The 22983-nt window shown below is 43.2% G+C and overlaps 8 non-coding genes across 8 annotated transcripts; all 8 read left to right on the top strand.

Annotated features, from left to right (window-relative positions):
* The first annotated feature begins 3934 nt into the window (after positions 1–3934).
* TRNAV-UAC (transfer RNA valine (anticodon UAC)) lies at positions 3935–4007 on the top strand. Its single transcript has one exon. It is a non-coding gene; the product is annotated as a tRNA-Val (tRNA).
* A 1905-nt stretch (positions 4008–5912) lies between these two features.
* On the top strand, positions 5913–5985 carry TRNAV-CAC (transfer RNA valine (anticodon CAC)). The gene has a single exon. It is a non-coding gene; the product is annotated as a tRNA-Val (tRNA).
* A 667-nt stretch (positions 5986–6652) lies between these two features.
* TRNAV-UAC (transfer RNA valine (anticodon UAC)) lies at positions 6653–6725 on the top strand. The gene has a single exon. It is a non-coding gene; the product is annotated as a tRNA-Val (tRNA).
* Positions 6726–8378: 1653 nt separating this feature from the next.
* On the top strand, positions 8379–8451 carry TRNAV-CAC (transfer RNA valine (anticodon CAC)). The gene has a single exon. It is a non-coding gene; the product is annotated as a tRNA-Val (tRNA).
* A 416-nt stretch (positions 8452–8867) lies between these two features.
* Positions 8868–8940, top strand: TRNAV-AAC (transfer RNA valine (anticodon AAC)). The gene has a single exon. It is a non-coding gene; the product is annotated as a tRNA-Val (tRNA).
* A 12240-nt stretch (positions 8941–21180) lies between these two features.
* On the top strand, positions 21181–21253 carry TRNAV-AAC (transfer RNA valine (anticodon AAC)). Its single transcript has one exon. It is a non-coding gene; the product is annotated as a tRNA-Val (tRNA).
* Positions 21254–22420: 1167 nt separating this feature from the next.
* Positions 22421–22493, top strand: TRNAV-CAC (transfer RNA valine (anticodon CAC)). The gene has a single exon. It is a non-coding gene; the product is annotated as a tRNA-Val (tRNA).
* A 416-nt stretch (positions 22494–22909) lies between these two features.
* TRNAV-AAC (transfer RNA valine (anticodon AAC)) lies at positions 22910–22982 on the top strand. Its single transcript has one exon. It is a non-coding gene; the product is annotated as a tRNA-Val (tRNA).
* Position 22983: the final 1 nt, after the last annotated feature.

Genomic DNA, 22983 nt, shown 5'->3' on the forward strand with positions numbered 1-22983 from the left:
GTGTGAACAGGCACCAACATGAATTTTGATGGCAACAGAAGGAATTTGCAAACCACACTGGGCGTGCACGGCATGGTGGCAGTCAACCACCTGACCAGTAACGCAAAGAAGAGGGGAGCCAGCACTGCTCATGAATGGCATGCAACAATGAAAAAATAAAAAGTGTAAAATTCACAAATTCATTCCTACTGTAACAATTCAATGAGATTTTTTGCAAATTATTGATCAATGATTTGAGCCCCCCTGCCCCGTCACGGCAAATCTCTATAGGGGGGTCCCTACACTATGTCATAAATTAATATCGTACCATAAGGTCTCATATAATGACTTGAACAGGACATATAAGAACACCACTTACCCAGGGAATGTCAGAACAGCTCCCATGCTGCAAGGACTGACAACTGCGAATAAAGGCAGCCCAGGTGCCAGTGTGTGTGGCAGAACCACACACCCCAGCACAATGTCAGAACTGGCCCTCACAGTGCCAGACCAGCAAGCATGGATGAAGGGCGGAACAGCCTCAGGCAGGTGGTGCTTAAATAATGATGCCTATAGGGACCCCCCTATAGAGATTTGCCGTGACGGGGCAGGGGGGCTCAAATCATTGATCAATAATTTGCAAAAAATATCATTGAATTGTTACAGTAGGAATGAATTTGTGAATTTTACACTTTTTATTTTTTCATTGTTGCATGCCATTCATGAGCAGTGCTGGCTCCCCTCTTCTTTCCATCCAGGACTGTATGCAGAATTTTTTTGCCCACCAAAAAAATGACGTGGGCTTCGCCATATTTTTGTATGCTAGCCAGGTACAGCAGGCAGCCACGGGCTGCCTCCAACCCCCTGTTGCCTATTTGTACCCGGCTGGGAACCAAAAATATAGGGAAGCCCGTTTTTTTTTAATTATTTCACTTATTTCATGAAATAATTAAAAAACAAATGACGTGGGCTTCGCCCCATTTTTGTGTCCAGCCGGGTACAACTAGGCAGCTGGGGATTGGAATCCGCAGCACAGGTTAGCCCGAGGTTTCAGGGCGCCTCTGCTGCGGATTTCAGTCCGCAGCCGTCCCAGAAAATGGCGCTCTCATAGAAGGGCCATCATCTGGCGCTGTATCCAACTCTTCCAACAGCCCTGGAGCCGGGTGGCTTGTTGGGTAATCATGAGTTAATACTGGCTTTTTTTTTACTAGCCAGTATTAAGCCAGAGATTCTTAATGTCAGGCACGTTTGACCCGGCCATTAAGAATCTCCAATAAAGGGTTAAAAAAAAGACACCACACAGAGAAAAAATACTTTAATAGAAATAAATACACAGACACATTAGAGACTCCATCTTTATTACCCCCTGTCAGCCCTCCACGATCCTGCTCTTCTGTCTTCTTTCTAGTGTAGCAGTAGTGACGATTGTAGTGAGGAAGGATGAGGTTCACCAGCTCATCACTTGGGGCTGGGGAACCTCATCCTCACTACAATGCTCACTACAATCGTGCAGCCTTCACTCCGTGAGTGATCAGTGCTGGCTGTCAGCGGTAACAGCGGTAACGCTGCCAGACGCGTTACCATAGCAATGGTGCTCTCGGAGCCGCGGTTAGCGGTGACGTCACCGCTAACTGCGTTGCTATGGCAACGGTGATCTCCGTTAATGACCGGCTGTGTCAGCCGGTCCCTAACGGAACGGGGAGTCGACCGTGTGCTAGAGCATGTCGCCGGTACACGGCGATACACATATGTGCACCGTGTACCGGAGAGATGCACTCGCAGGTCCTACATGACGTGTCATAGTCATGTGACCAGTCTGTAGCCAATGAGATAATAGCCACGTGACTGGTCACATGGCTATTTTGACGTCACGATAGGTCCTGCATCTCTGCTGGCAGTGCTGGTCACGGGGAGGATTCAGCGATCATCGGATGGAATAGCGGCAGGAGACAGAGTGCAGAAGGGATCGCGAGGACCGGTAAGTGTTATGGCAATGTTTATTAACTTTTTGTGTACATTTATCATGCATTTTTATATGTTTGTGATTGCCTCCCATTATAGCCTATACGTTCGAGTTCGGTTCGTCGAACGTTCGACGAACTGAACTCGAACGGGACCTCCGTTCGGCGAACCGCCTCGAGCCGAACCGGGACCAGTTCGCTCATCTCTAGTCATCACGTCTGCTTAACACGCAGAAGGTCCTGGGTTCAATCCCCAGTGAATCCAATCTGTTCTTAATGTTGAAATAATACGCTATCCAACTACAATATATGAAGTTCTCGGCTTTGTTGCCGAATGACGGGATGTTTTGGCTTTCATCACAAACAGAACTACAAATTATTTTTTTTTTTCCCCTGGCAGTCAAAACTCGTCTCTAAATGCCATTACTTTGCAGGACTTCACAGGTTTCATAGTGGAGTCGTCAACACGTCTACTTCACACGCAGAAGGTCCTGGGTTCAATCCCCAGTAAAAACAAGCCGTTTTCGCTGTTTAAGTAATTTGCTATCAACCTGTAACATATGAAATTCTTTATTTTGTTGCCATTCAATATAAACTTCCTTTTAAGCAAAATCCCTTTGTAGGAATAAAACTGGTAAAATATGTAATAAAAATTGTAAATGTTTCATTAACCAAAAATACTTTCCTTCAGCAATAAAAAGGCCCCGTCAGTCACAATTCTGCTCTGCTAGCCAATACACAGTAACTTTCCATCAGGTTTCATAGAGTAGTGGTCATCACGTCTGCTTAACACGCAGAAGGTCCTGCGTTCAATCCCCAGTAAAACCAATCTGTTCTTGGTGTTGAAATAATACTCAATTAAACTACAATATATGAAGTTCTTGGCTTTGTTGCCGAATGATGGGATGTTTTCGCTTCCATCCCCAACAGAGCTACGAATTTGTTTTTTTTTTCCCTGGCGGTCAAAACTCGTCTCTAATTGCCATTACTTTGCAACCTTTCAAAGGTTTCATAGTGTAGTGGAAATCATGTCTGCTTTACACGCAGTAGGTCCTGGGTTCAATCCCCAGTGAAACTCATGTGTTCTTGGTGTTGAAATAATCCCCTATCAACCTGCAGTATATAAAGTTCTTGGCTTTGTTGCCGAATAACGGGATGTTTTAGCTTCCATCACCAACAGAGCTACGAACTTGTTTTTTTTCCCCTGGCGGTCAAAACTCGTCTCTAATTGCCATTACTTTGCAGGATTTCAAAGGTTTCATAGTGTAGTGGTCATCATGTCTGCTTCACACGCAGAAGGTCCTGGGTTCAATCCCCAGTGAAACCAATCTGTTTTTGGTGTTGAAGTAATTTCCTATCGACTTGTAATATGTGAAATTCTTGGTTTCGTTGCCAAATGACAATACATTTTGGCTTCCATCACAAAGAGAACTACGATTTTGGGTTTCTTTTTTATTGACCATTTTAGCAGAAAACATAATCCCATATTATAAAAATCCTGTTTGTTTCAAAACATATAGTTCCTTTAAATACAAAAGCAAACAACTAAACTATGTGGAAAAAAGTAACACATTCAATATAAACTTCAATTTAAGCAAAATCCCTTTGTAGGAATAAAACTGGTAAAATATGTAATAAAAATTGTAAATGTTTCATTAACCAAAAATACTTTCCTTCAGCAATAAAAAGGCCCTGTCAGTCACAATTCTGCTCTGTTAGCCAATACACAGTAACTTTCCATCAGGTTTCACAGAGTAGTGGTCATCACGTCTGCTTAACACGCAGAAGATCCTGCGTTCAATCCCCAGTAAAAACAATCTGTTCTTGGTGTTGAAATAATACTCAATTAAACTACAATATATGAAGTTCTTGGCTTTGTTGCCGAATGATGGGATGTTTTGGCTTCCGTCCCCAACAGAGCTACGAAATTGGGTTTTTTTTTCCCTGGCGGTCAAAACTCGTCTCTAATTGCCATTACTTTGCAGGCTTCCAAAGGTTTCATAGTGTAATGGAAATCACGTCTGCTTTACACGCAGAAGGTCCTGGGTTCAATCCCCAGTGAAACCCATGTGTTCTTGGTGTTGAAATAATCCCCCATTAACCTGCAGTATATAAAGTTCTTGGCTTTGTTGCTGAATAACGGGATGTTTTAGCTTCCATCACCAACAGAGCTACGAGTTTGTTTTTTTTCCCCTGGCGGTCAAAACTCGTCTCTAATTGCCATTACTTTGCAGGATTTCAAAGGTTTCATAGTGTAGTGGTCATCACGTCTGCTTCACACGCAGAAGGTCCTGGGTTCAATCCCTAGTGAAACCAATCTGTTTTTGGTGTTGAAGTAATTTCCTATCGACCTGTAATATGTGAAATTCTTGGTTTCGTTGCCAAATGACAATACATTTTGGCTTCCATCACAAAGAGAACTACGATTTTGGGTTTCTTTTTTATTGACCATTTTAGCAGAAAACATAATCCCATATTATAAAAATCCTATTTGTTTCAAAATATATAGTTCCTTTAAATACAAAAGCAAACAACTAAACTATGTTGAAAAAAGTAACACATTTAATGTACACTTCAATTTAAGCAAAATCCCTTTGTAGGAATAAAACTGGTAAAATTTGTAATAATAATTGTAAATGTTTCATTAACCAACAATACTTTCCTTCAGCAATAAAAAGGCCCCGTCAGTCACAATTCTGCTCTGCAAGTCAATACACAGTAACTTTTCGTCAGGTTTCATAATGTAGTGGTCATCACGCCTGCTTAACACGCAGAAAGTCCTGGGTTCAATCCCCAGTGAAACCAATCTGTTCTTAGTGTTGAAATAATTTGCTATCCAACTACAATATATGAAGTTCTCGGCATTGTTGCCGAATGATGGTATGTTTTGGCTTCCATCACAAACAGAACTACAATTTTTTTTTTTTTTTTCCCCTGGCGGTCAAAACTCGTCTCTAAATGCCATTACTTTGCAGGATTGCACAGGTTTCATAGTGGAGTGGTCATCACGTCTACTTCACACGCAGAAGGTCCTGGGTTCAATCCCCAGTAAAAACAAGCTGTTTTCGCTGTTGAAGTAATTTGCTATCAACCTGTAGTATATGAAATTCTTGGTTGTGTTGCCAACTGATAATTTATTTTGGCTTCCCTCACCAAGAGAACTACGATTTTGGGTTTCTTTTTTATTGACCATTTTAGCAGAAAACATAATCCCATATTATAAAAATCCTGTTTGTTTCAAAATATATAGTTCCTTTAAATACAAAAGCAAACAACTAAACTATGTGGAAAAAAGTAACACATTCAATGTAAACTTCCTTTTAAGCAAAATCCCTTTGTAGGAATAAAACTGGTTAAAAATGTAATAAAAATTGTAAATGTTTTATTAACCAAAAATACTTTCCTTCAGCAATAAAAAGGCCCCGTCAGTCACAATTCTGCTCTGCTAGCCAATACACAGTAACTTTCCATCAGGTTGCATAGAGTAGTGGTCATCACGTCTGCTTAACACGCAGAAGGTCCTGCTTTCAGTCCCCAGTAAAACCAATCTGTTCTTGGTGTTGAAATAATACTGAATTAAACTACAATATATTTTGTTTTTGGCTTTGTTGCCGAATGATGGGATGTTTTGGCTTCCATCCCCAACAGAGCTACGAATTTGTTTTTTTTTTCCCTGGCGGTCAAAACTCGTCTCTAATTTCCATTACTTTGCAGGCTTTCAAAGGTTTCATAGTGTAGTGGAAATCATGTCTGCTTTACACGCAGTAGGTCCTGGGTTCAATCCCCAGTGAAACTCATGTGTTCTTGGTGTTGAAATAATCCCTTATCAACCTGCAGTATATAAAGTTCTTGGCTTTGTTGCCGAATAACGGGATGTTTTAGCTTCCATCACCAACAGAGCTACGAACTTGTTTTTTTTCCCCTGGCGGTCAAAACTCGTCTCTAATTGCCATTACTTTGCAGGATTTCAAAGGTTTCATAGTGTAGTGGTCATCACGTCTGCTTCACACGCAGAAGGTCCTGGGTTCAATCCCCAGTGAAACCAATCTGTTTTTGGTGTTGAAGTAATTTCCTATCGACTTGTAATATGTGAAATTCTTGGTTTCGTTGCCAAATGACAATACATTTTGGCTTCCATCACAAAGAGAACTACGATTTTGGGTTTCTTTTTTATTGACCATTTTAGCAGAAAACATAATCCCATATTATAAAAATCCTGTTTGTTTCAAAACATATAGTTCCTTTAAATACAAAAGCAAACAACTAAACTATGTGGAAAAAAGTAACACATTCAATATAAACTTCAATTTAAGCAAAATCCCTTTGTAGGAATAAAACTGGTAAAATATGTAATAAAAATTGTAAATGTTTCATTAACCAAAAATACTTTCCTTCAGCAATAAAAAGGCCCTGTCAGTCACAATTCTGCTCTGTTAGCCAATACACAGTAACTTTCCATCAGGTTTCATAGAGTAGTGGTCATCACGTCTGCTTAACACGCAGAAGATCCTGCGTTCAATCCCCAGTAAAAACAATCTGTTCTTGGTGTTGAAATAATACTCAATTAAACTACAATATATGAAGTTCTTGGCTTTGTTGCCGAATGATGGGATGTTTTGGCTTCCATCCCCAACAGAGCTACGAAATTGGGTTTTTTTTTCCCTGGCGGTCAAAACTCGTCTCTAATTGCCATTACTTTGCAGGCTTCCAAAGGTTTCATAGTGTAATGGAAATCACGTCTGCTTTACACGCAGAAGGTCCTGGGTTCAATCCCCAGTGAAACCCATGTGTTCTTGGTGTTGAAATAATCCCCCATTAACCTGCAGTATATAAAGTTCTTGGCTTTGTTGCTGAATAACGGGATGTTTTAGCTTCCATCACCAACAGAGCTACGAGTTTGTTTTTTTTCCCCTGGCGGTCAAAACTCGTCTCTAATTGCCATTACTTTGCAGGATTTCAAAGGTTTCATAGTGTAGTGGTCATCACGTCTGCTTCACACGCAGAAGGTCCTGGGTTCAATCCCTAGTGAAACCAATCTGTTTTTGGTGTTGAAGTAATTTCCTATCGACCTGTAATATGTGAAATTCTTGGTTTCGTTGCCAAATGACAATACATTTTGGCTTCCATCACAAAGAGAACTACGATTTTGGGTTTCTTTTTTATTGACCATTTTAGCAGAAAACATAATCCCATATTATAAAAATCCTATTTGTTTCAAAATATATAGTTCCTTTAAATACAAAAGCAAACAACTAAACTATGTTGAAAAAAGTAACACATTTAATGTACACTTCAATTTAAGCAAAATCCCTTTGTAGGAATAAAACTGGTAAAATTTGTAATAATAATTGTAAATGTTTCATTAACCAACAATACTTTCCTTCAGCAATAAAAAGGCCCCGTCAGTCACAATTCTGCTCTGCTAGTCAATACACAGTAACTTTTCGTCAGGTTTCATAATGTAGTGGTCATCACGTCTACTTCACACACAGAAGGTCCTGGGTTCAATCCCCAGTAAAAACAAGCTGTTTTCGCTGTTGAAGTAATTTGCTATCAACCTGTAGTATATGAAATTCTTGGTTGTGTTGCCAACTGATAATTTATTTTGGCTTCCCTCACCAAGAGAACTACGATTTTGGGTTTCTTTTTTATTGACCATTTTAGCAGAAAACATAATCCCATATTATAAAAATCCTGTTTGTTTCAAAATATATAGTTCCTTTAAATACAAAAGCAAACAACTAAACTATGTGGAAAAAAGTAACACATTCAATGTAAACTTCCTTTTAAGCAAAATCCCTTTGTAGGAATAAAACTGGTTAAAAATGTAATAAAAATTGTAAATGTTTCATTAACCAAAAATACTTTCCTTCAGCAATAAAAAGGCCCCGTCAGTCACAATTCTGCTCTGCTAGCCAATACACAGTAACTTTCCTTCAGGTTTCATAGAGTAGTGGTCATCACGTCTGCTTTACACGCAGAAGGTCCTGCTTTCAGTCCCCAGTAAAACCAATCTGTTCTTGGTGTTGAAATAATACTGAATTAAACTACAATATATTTTGTTTTTGGCTTTGTTGCCGAATGATGGGATGTTTTGGCTTCCATCCCCAACAGAGCTACGAATTTGTTTTTTTTTTCCCTGGCGGTCAAAACTCGTCTCTAATTGCCATTACTTTGCAGGCTTTCAAAGGTTTCATAGTGTAGTGGAAATCACGTCTGCTTTACACGCAGAAGGTCATGGGTTCAATCCCCAGTAAAACCCATGTGTTCTTGGTGTTGAAATAATCCCCTATCAACCTGCAGTATATAAAGTTCTTGGCTTTGTTGCCGAATAACGGGATGTTTTAGCTTCCATCACCAACAGAGCTACGAATTTGTTTTTTTTCCCCTGGCGGTCAAAACTCGTCTCTAATTGCCATTACTTTGCAGGATTTCAAAGGTTTCATAGTGTAGTGGTCATCACGTCTGCCTCACACGCAGAAGGTCCTGGGTTCAATCCCCAGTGAAACCAATATGTTTTTGGTGTTGAAGTAATTTCCTATCGACTTGTAATATGTGAAATTCTTGGTTTCGTTTCCAAATGACAATACATTTTGGCTTCCATCACAAAGAGAACTACGATTTTGGGTTTCTTTTTTATTGACCATTTTAGCAGAAAACATAATCCCATATTATAAAAATCCTATTTGTTTCAAAATATATAGTTCCCATAAATACAAAAGCAAAAGACCAAACTATGGAGAAAAAAGTAACACATTCAATATAAACTTCAATTTAAGCAAAATCCCTTTGTAGGAATAAAACTGGTAAAATATGTAATAATAATTGTAAATGTTTCATTAACCAAAAATACTTTCCTTCAGCAATAAAAAGGCCCCGTCAGTCACAATTCTGCTCTGCTAGCCAATACACAGGATCTTTTCGTCAGGTTTCATAGTGTAGTGGTCATCACGTCTGCTTAACACGCAGAAGGTCCTGGGTTCAATCCCCAGTGAAACCAATCTGTTCTTAGTGTTGAAATAATACGCTATTCAACTACAATATATGAAGTTCTCGGCTTTGTTGCCGTATGACGGGATGTTTTGGCTTCCATCACAAACAGAACTACAAATTATTTTTTTTTTCCCCTGGCTGTCAAAACTCGTCTCTAAATGCCATTACTTTGCAGGATTTCACAGGTTTCATAGTGGAGTGGTCATCACTAGTGATGAGCGAGCATGCTTGTTACTACTCGGTACTCACACGAGTATCACTGTACTCGGGCTGCTCAGCGGGGACCGAGTAATCTCGCGATACTCGTGCTGTACTCGTGGTCTTCATCCCTGCATGTTGGCGCTCTTTTGAGAGCCAGCCCTCATGCAGGGATTGGCTGGCAGACCACTGCAATGCCACAACCCTGTTAGTTGTGGAATTGCAGTGATTGGCCGGCCTGCACAGCGTGACCGAGCCTTTATACCGGCCGGCGCGCTGTGCTCTGCTCACAGCTATCCAGACAGTCAGTGCAGGGAGAGTGTCGCTGCTTCAGGGAAAGGTTTGCGGCCCTTTATAGTTAGTTCCGGAGCAGGGCTGCAAACAATGTGACCAGAAGTCCTTCTCAGGACTATTCTAGTTGTATACAGGCAGGCAGGGTATAGCCAGGTCGGAGTACAGTAGCAGAGTCCTTCTCAGGACTATTGTTGCTATATACAGGCAGGTTATAGCCAGGTCGGAATACAGGCTAGTGACCAGAAGAGTCCTTGTCAGGACTATTGTAGCAGTATACAGGCAGGCAGGCAGGGTATATAGCCATTCCTAGTGGTGACAGTATACCAGCCTTCATCATATCTGGGGCTGGTGTACACAGTCTAAAAGCGTCCAGATAGTGTCAGACTTCTCAGTAATTGTCGCTCCTAAAAACCTGTTAGGTTCTTATTGCGTCCGTGCTTGCATTTAAAAACAGCACGTGTGTGTCTGTCGGTGGAAGCGTACAGGTGCACGTTTTGCACAAACTATTATATAACGCACAAGTCTAGTGAATAATACACGTCAGTCAGCAGTGGCTGATAGTGTCAGACTTCTCAGTAATTGTCGCTCCTAAAAACCTGTTAGGTTCTTATTGCGTCCGTGCTTGCATTTAAAAACAGCACGTGTGTGTCTGTCGGTGGCAGCGTACAGGTGCACGTTTTGCACAAACTATTATATAACGCACAAGTCTAGTGAATAATACACGTCAGTCAGCAGTAGAGATGAGCGAACTGGTCCCGGTTCGGCTCGAGGTCGGTTCGTCGAACGGGGGTCCCGTTCGAGTTCGGTTCGTCGAACGTTCGACGAACCGAACTCGAACCAATAGGCTATAATGGGAGGCAATCACAAACATATAAAAATGCATGATAAATGTACACAAACAGTTAATAAACATTGCCATAACACTTACCGGTCCCCGCGATCCCTTCTGCACTCTGTCTCCTGCCGCTATTCCATCCGATGATCGCTGAATCCTCCCCGTGACCAGCACTGCCAGCAGAGATGCAGGACCTATCGTGACGTCAAAATAGCCATGTGACCAGTCACGTGGCTATTATCTCATTGGCTACAGACTGGTCACATGACTATGACACGTCATGTAGGACCTGCGAGAGCATCTCTACGGTACACGGTGCACATATGTGTATCGCCGTGTACCGGCGACATGCTCTAGCACACGGTCGACTCCCCGTTCCGTTAGGGACCGGCTGACACAGCCGGTCATTAACGGAGATCACCGTTGCCATAGCAACGCAGTTAGCGGTGACGTCACCGCTAACCGCGGCTCCGAGAGCACCATTGCTATGGTAACGCGTCTGTCAGCGTTACCGCTGTTACCGCTGACAGCCAGCACTGATAACTCACGGAGTGAAGGCTGCACGATTGTAGTGAGCATTGTAGTGAGGATGAGGTTCCCCAGCCCCAAGTGATGAGATGGTGAACCTCATCCTTCCTCACTACAATCGTCACTACTACTACACTAGAAAGAAGACAGAAGAGCAGGATCGTGGAGGGCTGACAGGGGGTAATAAAGATGGAGTCTCTAATGTGTCTGTGTATTTATTTCTATTAAAGTATTTTTTCTCTGTGTGGTGTTTTTTTTTAACCCTTTATTGGAGATTCTTAATGGCCGGGTCAAACGTGCCTGACATTAAGAATCTCTGGCTTAATACTGGCTAGTAAAACAAAGCCAGTATTAACTCATGATTACCCAACAAGCCACCCGGCTCCAGGGCTGTTGGAAGAGTTGGATACAGCGCCAGATGATGGCGCTTCTATGAGAGTGCCATTTTCTGGGACGGCTGCGGACTGAAATCCGCAGCAGAGGCGCCCGGAAACCTCGGGTTAGCCTGTGCTGCGGATTCCAATCCCCAGCTGCCTAGTTGTACCCGGCTGGACACAAAAATGGGGCGAAGCCCACGTCATTTTGTTTTTTAATTATTTCATGAAATAAGTGAAATAATTAAAAAAACGGGTTTCCCTATATTTTTGGTTCCCAGCCGGGTACAAATAGGCAACTGGGGGTTGGATGCAGCCCGTGGCTGCCTGCTGTACCTGGCTAGCATACAAAAATATGGCGAAGCCCACGTCATTTTTTTGTAGTTTTTTGGCAAAAAAAATAAAAAATGCTTCCCTGGATTTTCCATTGCCATTGAAGGTAACATCAAGCAGTGGGGGTTAGCAGCCAGTAGCTGCTTGGATTACCCTTAGCTAGCAATACAAAAAATGTAGCAGGAGCCCATATATATTTTTTTTAATTATTTATTTAAATAACTAAAAACAAAATGGGCTTCCCTGTATTTTGATTGCTGGACATCACAGTGCTGTAAAAATAAATCTTTAAAAAAATGACGTAGCGCTCCGCGGTATTTTTGATTCTCAGCGCAGATAAAGCAGACAGCTACGGGATGCCACCCCCATCTGCCTGCTCTTACCTTGGTTGGCAATCAAAATACAGGGAAGCCCATTAATTTTTTCTATTTAAAAAATAGTTAAAAAAAAAAATGACGTTGGGTCCCCCCATTTTTGATAGCCAGCTAGGGTAAAGCAGACGGCTGTAGCCTGAAAACCACAGCTGGCAGCTTTACCGTGGTTGGGGATCCAATGTTGAGGTCCCTCTGGCTCTTTTTTATAATTATTTTATAAATATTAATAATTACACAATAAAAGTAGGGTCCCCCCCAAATTGGATCACCAGCCAAGGTAAAGCGGACAGCTGTGGTCTGGTATTCTCAGGGTGGGAAGGTCCATAGTTATTGGGCCTTCACAGCCTAAAAATAGCAGGCCGCAGGCACCCCAGACGTGGCGCATCCACTAGATGCGCCAATCCTGGCGCTTCACCCCAGCTCATCCCGTGCCCTGGTGCAGTGGCAAACGGGGTAATAAATCGGGTTGATACTAGCTGTAAAGTCACCTGAGATTAAGCCCAGCAGTTTGTGATGTCATGGCGTCTATTTGATACCCAACATCATAAACTGTCAGTACTAACAAAAAAAAAAAATCGACAAAAGAAATTTATTTGAAAAAACAGTCCCCAAAACATTTCCTCTCTCACCAATTTATTGTAAGAAAAAAAATAAAGGGGTCCCACGACAACTCTGGACCGTCTAGAATATGGGGGGGAGACACTCAGGGAACGTATCCCCCATTTTCTAGGAGTGCGGACCCTTCATGTGAGGAGTGTGGGTGCAATGAATCTGCACTCACTCTTCTCGGGTCCACAGCAGCAGAGTCCATGTCGTAATGGTTGCTACCAAAGCTGCAATGCCCTGCTCATGAGGTAAGGGCATGCCTAATCAGGAGAACTACTGTAGAGGAAGCTCTGCTCACTGGTATATAGGTGCTCAGAGGTAATAATAGATAAAATTAGTGAGTAACCTCGGCACTCTAAATCTCCCAGACTAAGTCAGTAAGTCACAACGGATAGTAATGCAAAATCACTCTTTATTGGTCCGTATTAAGAAAAACATTTTTTTTCATAAGCATATATGTTTTTGTCCAAAACAAGTTACAAATGACGTTTCGGCCTGAGCCTTCGTCAGATTGGACTTATCTGCATGTAATCATGAAAAATGACAATATTCAGTATCTTATAAGAGTGAGAGAACAATAACATAAACTCGAACAATGTAGAGGTACAATTGGGATGCAGCAAAAAAATTGCAACACAGCAAGAAATGAAACACATGATACAAATGTCATAATACAGTACAAGGACAATATAGTAATGACAAATATGGGGTCAGAGTAGGCTTAGACAGCTCTGGTACGAAAGAGATGTCAATCATAAAGTAACATGTGCAGTAGGTGTAGAGCTACAGTATGCATGGCAGAGCTAATGGGTAGACCGACCATAGAAAAAGTAGAGAAAAAGTGGAGAAAAAATGTAGAAAAAGTGGAGAAAAAGTGGAGAAAAAGTGGAGAAAAAGTGGAGAAAAAATGGATAAAAAGTGGAGAAAAAGTGAAGGAAAAGTGGAGAAAAAATGGAGAATAAGTGGAGAAAAAATGGAGAAAAAAATGAAGAAAAAGTGGAGAAAAAATGGAGAAAAAGTGGAGAAAAAGTGGATAAAAAGTGGATAAAAAGTGGAGAAAAAATGGAGAAAAAATGTAGAAAAAGTGGAGAAAAAGTGGAGAATAAGTGGAGAATAAGTGGAGAAAAAATGGAGAAAAAAATGTAGAGAAAGTGGAGAAAAAAATGAAGAAAAAGTGGAGAAAAAATGTAGAAAAAGTGGAGAAAAAGTGGAGAAAAAATGTAGAAAAAGTGGAGAAAAAAATGTAGAAAAAGTGGAGAAAAAGTGGAGAAAAAGTGGAGAATAAGTGGAGAATAAGTGGAGAATAAGTGGAGAAAAAATGGAGAAAAAAATGTAGAAAAGGTGGAGAAAAAAATGAAGAAAAAATGTAGAAAAAGTGGAGCAAAAGTGGAGAAAAAATGTAGAAAAAGTGGAGAAAAAGTGGAGAAAAAATGTAGAAAAAGTGGAGAAAAAGTGGAGAAAAAGTGGAGAAAAAGTGGAGAAAAAGTGGAGAAAAAATGGAGAAAAAATGTAGAAAAAGTGGAGAAAAAGTGAAGAAAAAGTGGAGAATAAGTGGAGACAAAATGGAGAAAAAGTGGAGAAAAAATGGAGAAAAAGTGGAGAAAAAGTGGAGAAAAAGTGGAGAAAAAGTGGAGAAAAAGTGGAGAATAAGTGGAGAATAAGTGGAGAAAAAATGGAGAAAAAAATGTAGAAAAAGTGGAGAAAAAAATGAAGAAAAAGTGGAGAAAAAATGTAGAAAAAGTGGAGAAAAAATGTAGAAAAAGTGGAGAAAAAGTGGAGAAAAAATGTAGAAAGAGTGGAGAAAAAGTGGAGAAAAAGTGGAGAATAAGTGGAGAATAAGTGGAGAATAAGTGGAGAAAAAATGGAGAAAAAGTGGAGAATAAGTGGAGAAAAAGTGGAGAATAAGTGGAGAAAAAATGGAGAATAAGTGGAGAAAAAATGGAGAAAAAAATGAAGAAAAAGTGGAGAAAAAGTGGAGAATAAGTGAAGAATAAGTGGAGAATAAGTGGAGAAAAAATGAAGAAAAAGTGGAGAAAAAGTGGAGAAAAAGTGGAGAAAAAATGGATAAAAAGTGGAGAAAAAGTGAAGGAAAAGTAGAGAAAAAGTGGAAAATAAGTGGAGAAAAAATGGATAAAAAAGTGGAGAAAAAGTGGAGAATAAGTGGAGAAAAAATGGAGAATAAGTGTAGAAAAAATGGAGAAAAAAATGAAGAAAAAGTGGAGAAAAAATGGAGAAAAAAATGTAGAAAAAGTGGAGAAAAAGTGGAGAAAAAGTGGAGAAAAAGTGGAGAAAAAATGGATAAAAAGTGGAGAAAAAGTGGAGAAAAAATGGAGAAAAAAATGTAGAAAAAGTGGAGAAAAAGTGGAGAAAAAGTGGAGAAAAAAATGTAGAAAAAGTGGAGAAAAAATGTAGAAAAAGTGGAGAAAAAATGGAGAAAAAGTGGAGCACCCTTTGGTGCCTTTCATGTGGCACTAAGGGGTGCTTAGCTTTGTATTTAGCCAAAAAAATGAAAAAAAAATGACGTAGGATTCCCCCTAGTTTTGTAGCCAGCTAGGGTAAAGCAGACGGCTGCAGCCTGCAGACCACAGCTGGCAACCTCACCTTGGCTGGTAATCCAAAACTGAGGGCACCCCACGCTGTTATTTTAAATTAAATAAATAATTAAAAAAAAAAAACACGTAGGGGTCCCCCCAAAATTGGATCACCAGCCAAGGTAAAGCAGACAGCTGGGGCCTGATATTCTCAGACTAGGGAGGTCCATGGTTATTGGACTCTCCCCAGCCTAAAAATAGCAGGCCGCAGCCGCCCCAGAAGTGGCGCATCCATTAGATGCGCCAATCCTGGTGCTTCGCCCCAGCTCATCCCGCGCCCTGGTGCGGTGGCAAACGGGGTAATATATGGGGTTAATACCAGATGTGTAATGTCACCTGGCATCAAGCCCTGGGGTTGGTGAGGTCAGGCGTCTATCAGATACCCGACATCACCAACCCAGTCAGTAATAAAAAAAAATAGACGACAAACACATTTTTATTTGAAAAAAAACTCCCCAAAACATTCCCTCTTTAACCAATTTATTAGAATGAAAAACAAATCCAGGTCTGGTGTAATCCAAGGGGTTGCCATGACGATCCACACTGTCCCAGTCAATGAAGAGCAGGATGTTCCCCATTGGCTGGGAGAGCAATGCAGTGACCTGAGCTAACATCAATGGGTCAGCCCAGGTCACTGCAGGGGATGACAAGTGCTGCTGTCAGCGAGGTACATTACCTGCGCTGATCTCCAGCACTGCTGACAGCCCCTGTCACTGTGTTCAATGACCGGAGCCTTCACAGCAAGTCTCGCGAGAGGCCCGTGACGTCACCGCTAGTCAGTCTCGGGTCGGAAGCGAGAGGTGATGTGACAAGCGGCGGCCATGGAGGACAGTGACAGCGCTGAGGTCGGGATGGCGGGACTTCATCAACGCAGGTAAGCCGAGCGGGACCATGTGTGTGTGTGTGTGTGTATGTGTGTGTACGTGTGTGTGTGAGTGTACGTACGTGTGTACATGCCGCGGGCAGGAGGGGGCGGAGCGAGCTGAGCGGGGAAGTGTGGGCTTCCTGCACGTAACTAGGATAAACATCGGGTTACTAACCAAAGCGCTTTGGTTGGATACCCGATGTTTATTTTGGTTACCAGCTTCTGGCAGGCTGCCAGCGATGGCTCCTGCACACTGTAGCCGTAAAAAGCCCTGCTTTTTGCTGCTAGAACCGTTCTCGAACGTTTCTAGAACTATCGAATTTTAGCAAAAAGCTCGAGTTCTAGTTCGATCTAGAACAGGCCCCAAAATCACTCGAGCCTAGAACTGGAGAACCTCGAACCGCGAACCGCGCTCAACTCTAGTCAGCAGTGGCTGATAGTGTCAGACTTCTCAGTAATTGTCGCTCCTAAAAACCTGTTAGGTTCTTAGTGCGTCCGTGCTTGCATTTAAAAAACGCACGTGTGTGGCAGTAGGTGGAAGTGTCAGGCTCCATATTGTCCCTGGATAGAGACGTGCATGATGGCCTGTAAACCTGAAGTGCCCATTGTAAGGCAGTGGGTCTATTGTAGTATAGCCCTTAGGCAGGGCAGCCAAAAATTTGGAGGCTCCACATTGTCCCTGGATAGAGATGTGCATAAGGGCCTCAAAACATTGTTCCCATTGCAAAGGAGCGGGTCTCCTGTCGTTGTAATGCCCATTCTGAAAGAATGGTCGAAAAAATTTATCACTGGGGGTATACCTGAAACAACGGCCTAACTATTGTAACGGTCATCATGATGGCGCATGAGGAGAAGGAGGAGCAGTCCAGCGATTAGCCAAAGTCCAGAAGTGTGTTACCATGGGTGAGTGGAGGTACATGGCAAATTCCCGTTACAAACTTTAAATTTCGCTGTCATTTGCTGGTGGTGTGGTGAAGTCTGGCCCAATCCAACCCTTGTTCATCTTGATCAGAGTCAGCCTGTCAGCATTTACAGTTGACAGGCAGGTGCGTTTATCTGTAATGATTCCACCTGCGGCACTAAAAACACGCTCTGACAAAACGCTAGCGGCAGGGCAGGCCAGGACTTCCAAGGCGTAGAGAGCCAATTCATGCCACGTGTCCAGCTTGGATACCCATTAATTGTAAGGCACAGAGGAATGTCGGACTACAGTTGTTTGATCTGCAAGGTACTCCTTGAGCATCTGGGCAAACTTAGGATTTTTTGTGGCACTACCCCGCACCTCAGGGGCTGTGGTATGTGAGGGCCTGAGAAAACTGTCCCACATCTTAAAGACTGTTCCCCTACCTCTGGCGGATTGGACTTGTGCCCCTCTCGGCTTTACGGCTTGGTTGTCCACTGATTCCTGACCTATGCCGCTAGCGTTTTGTGAGGGTAATGCTTTGCCTACTTCCGTGACTATGGCCTTCTGGAACTGCTGCATTTTGCCAGACCTCTTCACCTCGGGAATAAGAGACATAAAGTTCTCCTTGTAGCGTGGGTCTAACAGTGTTACCAACCAGTAATGATTGTCGGCAAAGATGTTCTTAACACGAGGGTCACGAGACAGGCAGCTTACCATAAAGTCAGCCATGTGTGCCAGACTCTTAACAGCCATCACTTCAGTATCCTGACCAACACGATGACTGAACATGCTGTCCTCCTCCTCCTCCTCCTCATCTACCCTGTCCTCTGGCCAGCCACGCTGAACCGAGGATATGACTGCATGTCATATCCTCAATTTGGCCAGAGAGTTGCTCCATGTCTTCATCCTCCTCCTCGTCATAGTCCTCCACTGCACGTTGTGATGAGACGAGGCTGGGCTGTGTGTTATCACCCACACCCACTACTGTTTCTTGCTCAAACTCATCGCGCTCCGCCTGCAATGCATCATGGTTGTTTTTTGAGCAGAGACCATTTTAGAAGGCAGAGAAGCGGTATGGTGACGCTAATAATGTCATCATCGCCGCTCACCATCTTGGTGGAGTCCTCAAACTTTTGGCGGATGGTACATAGGTCGGACATCCATCTCCACTCCTCAGGTGTTATGTGTGGAGTTTGACCCATTTCCCGACGGCTTAGGTGATGCAGGTACTCAACAACTGCCCTCTTCTGCTCACATATCATGACCAACATGTGCAGAGTTGAATTCCAACGCGTGGGGACATCACACACCAGTCTGTGAGCCGGAAGATGCAAATGGCGCTGAAAGCCGGCAAGGCCGGCTGAAGCAGTAGGTGACTTTCGAAAAAGTGCAGACAGGCGGCGAACGTTTACCAGCAGATCAGACAGCTCTGGGTATGACTTTAGAAACCGCTGAACCACGAGGTTGAGCACATGGGCCACACATGGAACATGTGTCAGCTGGCCTCGCCTCAAAGCCGCCACCAGGTTCCGGCCATTGTCACACACAACCTTTCCTGGCTTTAGGTTCAGAGGTGTGAGCCAGTGATCTGCCTGCTGTTTCAGAGCTGTCCACACCTCTTCTGCATTGTGGGGTTTGTCACCTATGCAGATTAGCTTCAGCACAGCCTGTTGCCGCTTCGCCGAGGCAGTGCTGCAGTGCTTCTGTGTCGCCCTGGACAAGCCAGGGGCCACAGAGCACAACACTTACACACCCCACACTCCCTGCAGGCATATCATAGTCAAAACACCAAATCCTTGTTGCCTTCCCCAGGGGCTGTTGTCCACACCAGGGGGTGGAGCCAGGCGGTTGGTCTCCACCCACCAAGGAAGAGGGAAAACACAGGCAGTGAGAGTTAAGCTAAGGAAGTGGAAGGAGGAAAGTAGTAGAGAGGAGAAAAGTGACAGCAAAGAGCCTGAAGTTGGTCCGGGTGTGTGGCCCGGACAGGACAGCAAGGTTGGCAGGATGTGGTGACCGTCTGCAGTGGAGGCCGATTGGAGTCTGCCGTAAGGACCGTGGACGGGTGGTGACCCGGCCGTACCGGACCGGTATACAAAGAGAAGACAGCACCATTGGCAGGGGCCTTTCGGATCCCGGCAAGGCTTGGTGTCGCCGTGAATTTGCCAAATCCGTTAGTGAAGGGGACCTCAGGGTTTCCAAACAGCCAAGTCACGATAGAAGGCAACCGTCCAACCGTGAAGGGGAGACACCGCCACCGCCAAGGGCAACCGTCTCCCAGGGCCAGCGCCTGTGGGCAAAAGGGGCTCCTCCGGCCCATATCCAGGTCGGGGAGCGGGTTACCGGTGGGAAACCATCACTACCAACACTGAACTTAGGTGCAGGGAGAGACAGTCATCACTAACCTGCAGGGAGGAACATCCGCAGCCGTCCAAGGGACCCGTCCATCCAGCCACTTGTTTTACCGTGAACTGTGTCATCATCATTGGGCTGAGTGAGTACCTCCGTGCCGTGCGGCACAGCGCTGCCCCTGCGACCCTGCACCTCATCAGGCCCCGCAACCCGCCTGTCATCCATCTATACCCCATCACCGGGCCCCGGGACAACCAACCCCCCTACCCACGGAGGGGAGAAATAACAACAAAGCTGCTCCCTGTCACAGGCTCCCGGGATCCACGTCCAGAGCAGCGGTGGTGTCCACATAATCACCACAACCGTGGGTGGCGTCACGGACAATATCCCCAAAACCCAAACCACCCCTTTTCAATCACGGGCGAGGAGCGCCGCTCGAGCCACCGAGCAGCAGCAGCCGTAGAGCAGCGGCAGCCAGACCCGAGCTGTGAGAGAGCGCAGCGTCCCCTCCTCCGCCCGCGACACTTACAGCTTGGGACTGGTGTGGAGGGTAAAGTGGATGAGGATGCACAGGAGGAGGAGGAGGCTGAGGAGCATGACATTCCGGAGCTGTAGAGTGTGGGTGAAACCCTGACTGAGGTAGGGCCTGCAAAACTTGGTGTGTGAAGGACGTGTTCCGTCCCTCGCTCAGACTGGGTCCCAGCTTCCACAATATTAACCCAGTGTGACGTCAACGAGATGTAGCGGCCTTGCCCACATGCACTTGTCCACGTGCCTGTGGTTAGGTGGACTTTGGGTGAAACAGCGTTGTTCAGGGCACGTGTGATGTTTTGTGACACGTGGTTATGCAATGCGGGGACGGCACACCGGGAGAAATAGTGGCGGCTGGGGACCGAGTAACGTGGGACAGCTGCCACCATCAGGTCGCGGAATGCTTCTGTCTCAACCAGCCTAAAAGGCAACATTTCCAGCGCAAGCAGTCGCGAAATGTTAGCATTTAGAAGTGTGGCATGTGGGGCGTTGGCAGTGTATTTGCGCCTGCGTTCAAAGGTTTGCTGAATGGATAACTGAACGCTGCGCTGGGACAAGGACGTGCTTGATGATGGTGTTATTTCTGTGTGGGCAACTGCAGGTGCAGGGCCGGAGGAGGCTTGTTTGCGGGCAGCATGGACAGGGGATTGGCTCGCATGCACAACAAGCGAAGATGTAGCAGTGACATCAGCAAGCACTGCTCCTCGACTCCGTTGTACATCCCACAAAGGTTTCATAGTGTAGTGGAAATCACGGCTGCTTTACACACAGAAGGTCCTGGGTTCAATCCCCAGTGAAACTCATGTGTTCTTGTGTTGAAATAATCCCCTATCAACCTGCAGTATATAAAGTTCTTGGCTTTGTTGCCGAATAACTCGATGTTTTAGCTTCCATCACCAACAGAGCTACAAATTTGTTTTTTTTCCCCTGGCGGTCAAAACTCGTCTCTAATTGCCATTACTTTGCAGGATTTCAAAGGTTTCATAGTGTAGTGGCCATCACGTCTGCTTCACACGCAGAAGGTCCTGGGTTCAATCCCCAGTGAAACCAATTTGTTTTTGGTGTTGAAGTAATTTCCTATCGACTTGTAATATGTGAAATTCTTGGTTTCGTTGCCAAATGACAATACATTTTGGCTTCCATCACAAAGAGAACTACGATTTTGGGTTTCTTTTTTATTGACCATTTTAGCAGAAAACATAATCCCATATTATAAAAATCCTATTTGTTTCAAAATATATAGTTCCCATAAATACAAAAGCAAAAGACCAAACTATGGAGAAAAAAGTAACACATTCAATATAAACTTCAATTTAAGCAAAATCCCTTTGTAGGAATAAAACTGGTAAAATATGTAATAATAATTGTAAATGTTTCATTAACCAAAAATACTTTCCTTCAGCAATAAAAAGGCCCGTCAGTCACAATTCTGCTCTGCTAGCCAATACACAGTAACTTTTCGGCAGGTTTCATAGTGTAGTGGTCATCACGTCTGCTTAACACGCAGAAGGTCCTGGGTTCAATCCCCAGTGAAACCAATCTGTTCTTAGTGTTGAAATAATACGCTATCCAACTCCAAAATATGAAGTTCTCGGCTTTGTTGCCGAATGACGGGATGTTTTGGCTTCCATCACAAACAGAACTACAAATTATTTTTTTTTTTCCCCTGGCGGTCAAAACTCGTCTCTAAATGCCATTACTTTGCAGGATTTCACAGGTTTCATAGTGGAGTCGTCATCACGTCTACTTCACACGCAGAAGGTCCTGGGTTCAATCCCCAGTAAAATCAAGCCGTTTTCACTGTTGAAGTAATTTGCTATCAACCTGTAACATATGAAATTCTTTGTTTTGTTGCCAACTGATAATATATTTTGGCTTCCATCACCAAGAGAACTACGATTTTGGGTTTCTTTTTTATTGACCATTTTAGCAGAAAACATAATCCCATTTTAAAAAAATCCTGTTTGTTTCAAAATATATAGTTCCTTTAAATACAAAAGCAAACAACTAAACTATGTGGAAAAAAGTAACACATTCAATGTAAACTTCCTTTTAAGCAAAATCCCCTTGTAGGAATAAAACTGGTAAAATATGTAATAAAAATTGTAAATGTTTCATTAACCAAAAATACTTTCCTTCAGCAATAAAAAGGCCCCGTCAGTCACAATTCTTCTCTGCTAGCCAATACACAGTAACTTTCCATCAGGTTTCATAGAGTAGTGGTCATCACGTCTGCTTAACACGCAGAAGGTCCTGCATTCAATCCCCAGTAAAACGAATCTGTTCTTGGTGTTGAAACAATACTCAATTAAACTACAATATATGAAGTTCTTGGCTTTGTTGCTGAATGATGGGATGTTTTGGCTTCCATCCCCAACAGAGCTACGAATTTGTTTTTTTTTTTCCCTGGCGGTCAAAACTCGTCTCTAATTGCCATTACTTTGCAGGCTTTCAAAGGTTTCATAGTGTAGTGGAAATCACGTCTGCTTTACACGCAGACGGTCCTCGGTTCAATCCCCAGTGAAACCCATGTGTTCTTGGTGTTGAAATAATCCTTTATCAACCTGCAGTATATAAAGTTCTTGGCTTTGTTGCCGAATAACGGGATGTTTTAGCTTCCATCACCAACAGAGCTACGAATTTGTTTTTTTTCCCCTGGCAGTTAAAACTCGTCTCTAATTGCCATTACTTTGCAGAATTTCAAAGGTTTCATAGTGTAGTGGTCATCACGTCTGCTTCACACGCAGAAGGTCCTGGGTTCAATCCCCAGTGAAACCAATCTGTTTTTGGTGTTGAAGTAATTTCCTATCGACTTGTAATATGTGAAATTCTTGGTTTCGTTGCCAAATGACAATACATTTTGGCTTCCATCACAAAGAGAACTACGATTTTGGGCTTCTTTTTTATTGACCATTTTAGCAGAAAACATAATCCCATATTATAAAAATCCTTTTTGTTTCAAAATATTTAGTTCCCATAAATACAAAAGCAAAAGACCAAACTATGGAGAAAAAAGTAACACATTCAATATAAACTTCAATTTAAGCAAAATCCCTTTGTAGGAATAAAACTGGTAAAATGTGTAATAATAATTGTAAATGTTTCATTAACCAAAAATACTTTCCTTCAGCAATAAAAAGGCCCCGTCAGTCACAATTCTGCTCTGCTAGCCAATTCACAGCAACTTTTCATCAGGTTTCATAGTGTAGTGGTCATCATGTCTGCTTAACACGCAGAAGGTCCTGGGTTCAATCCCCAGTGAAACCAA

The sequence above is a fragment of the Anomaloglossus baeobatrachus genome, chromosome 2, assembly GCF_048569485.1.
Source record: "Anomaloglossus baeobatrachus isolate aAnoBae1 chromosome 2, aAnoBae1.hap1, whole genome shotgun sequence".
Classification (NCBI taxonomy): domain Eukaryota; kingdom Metazoa; phylum Chordata; class Amphibia; order Anura; family Aromobatidae; genus Anomaloglossus; species Anomaloglossus baeobatrachus.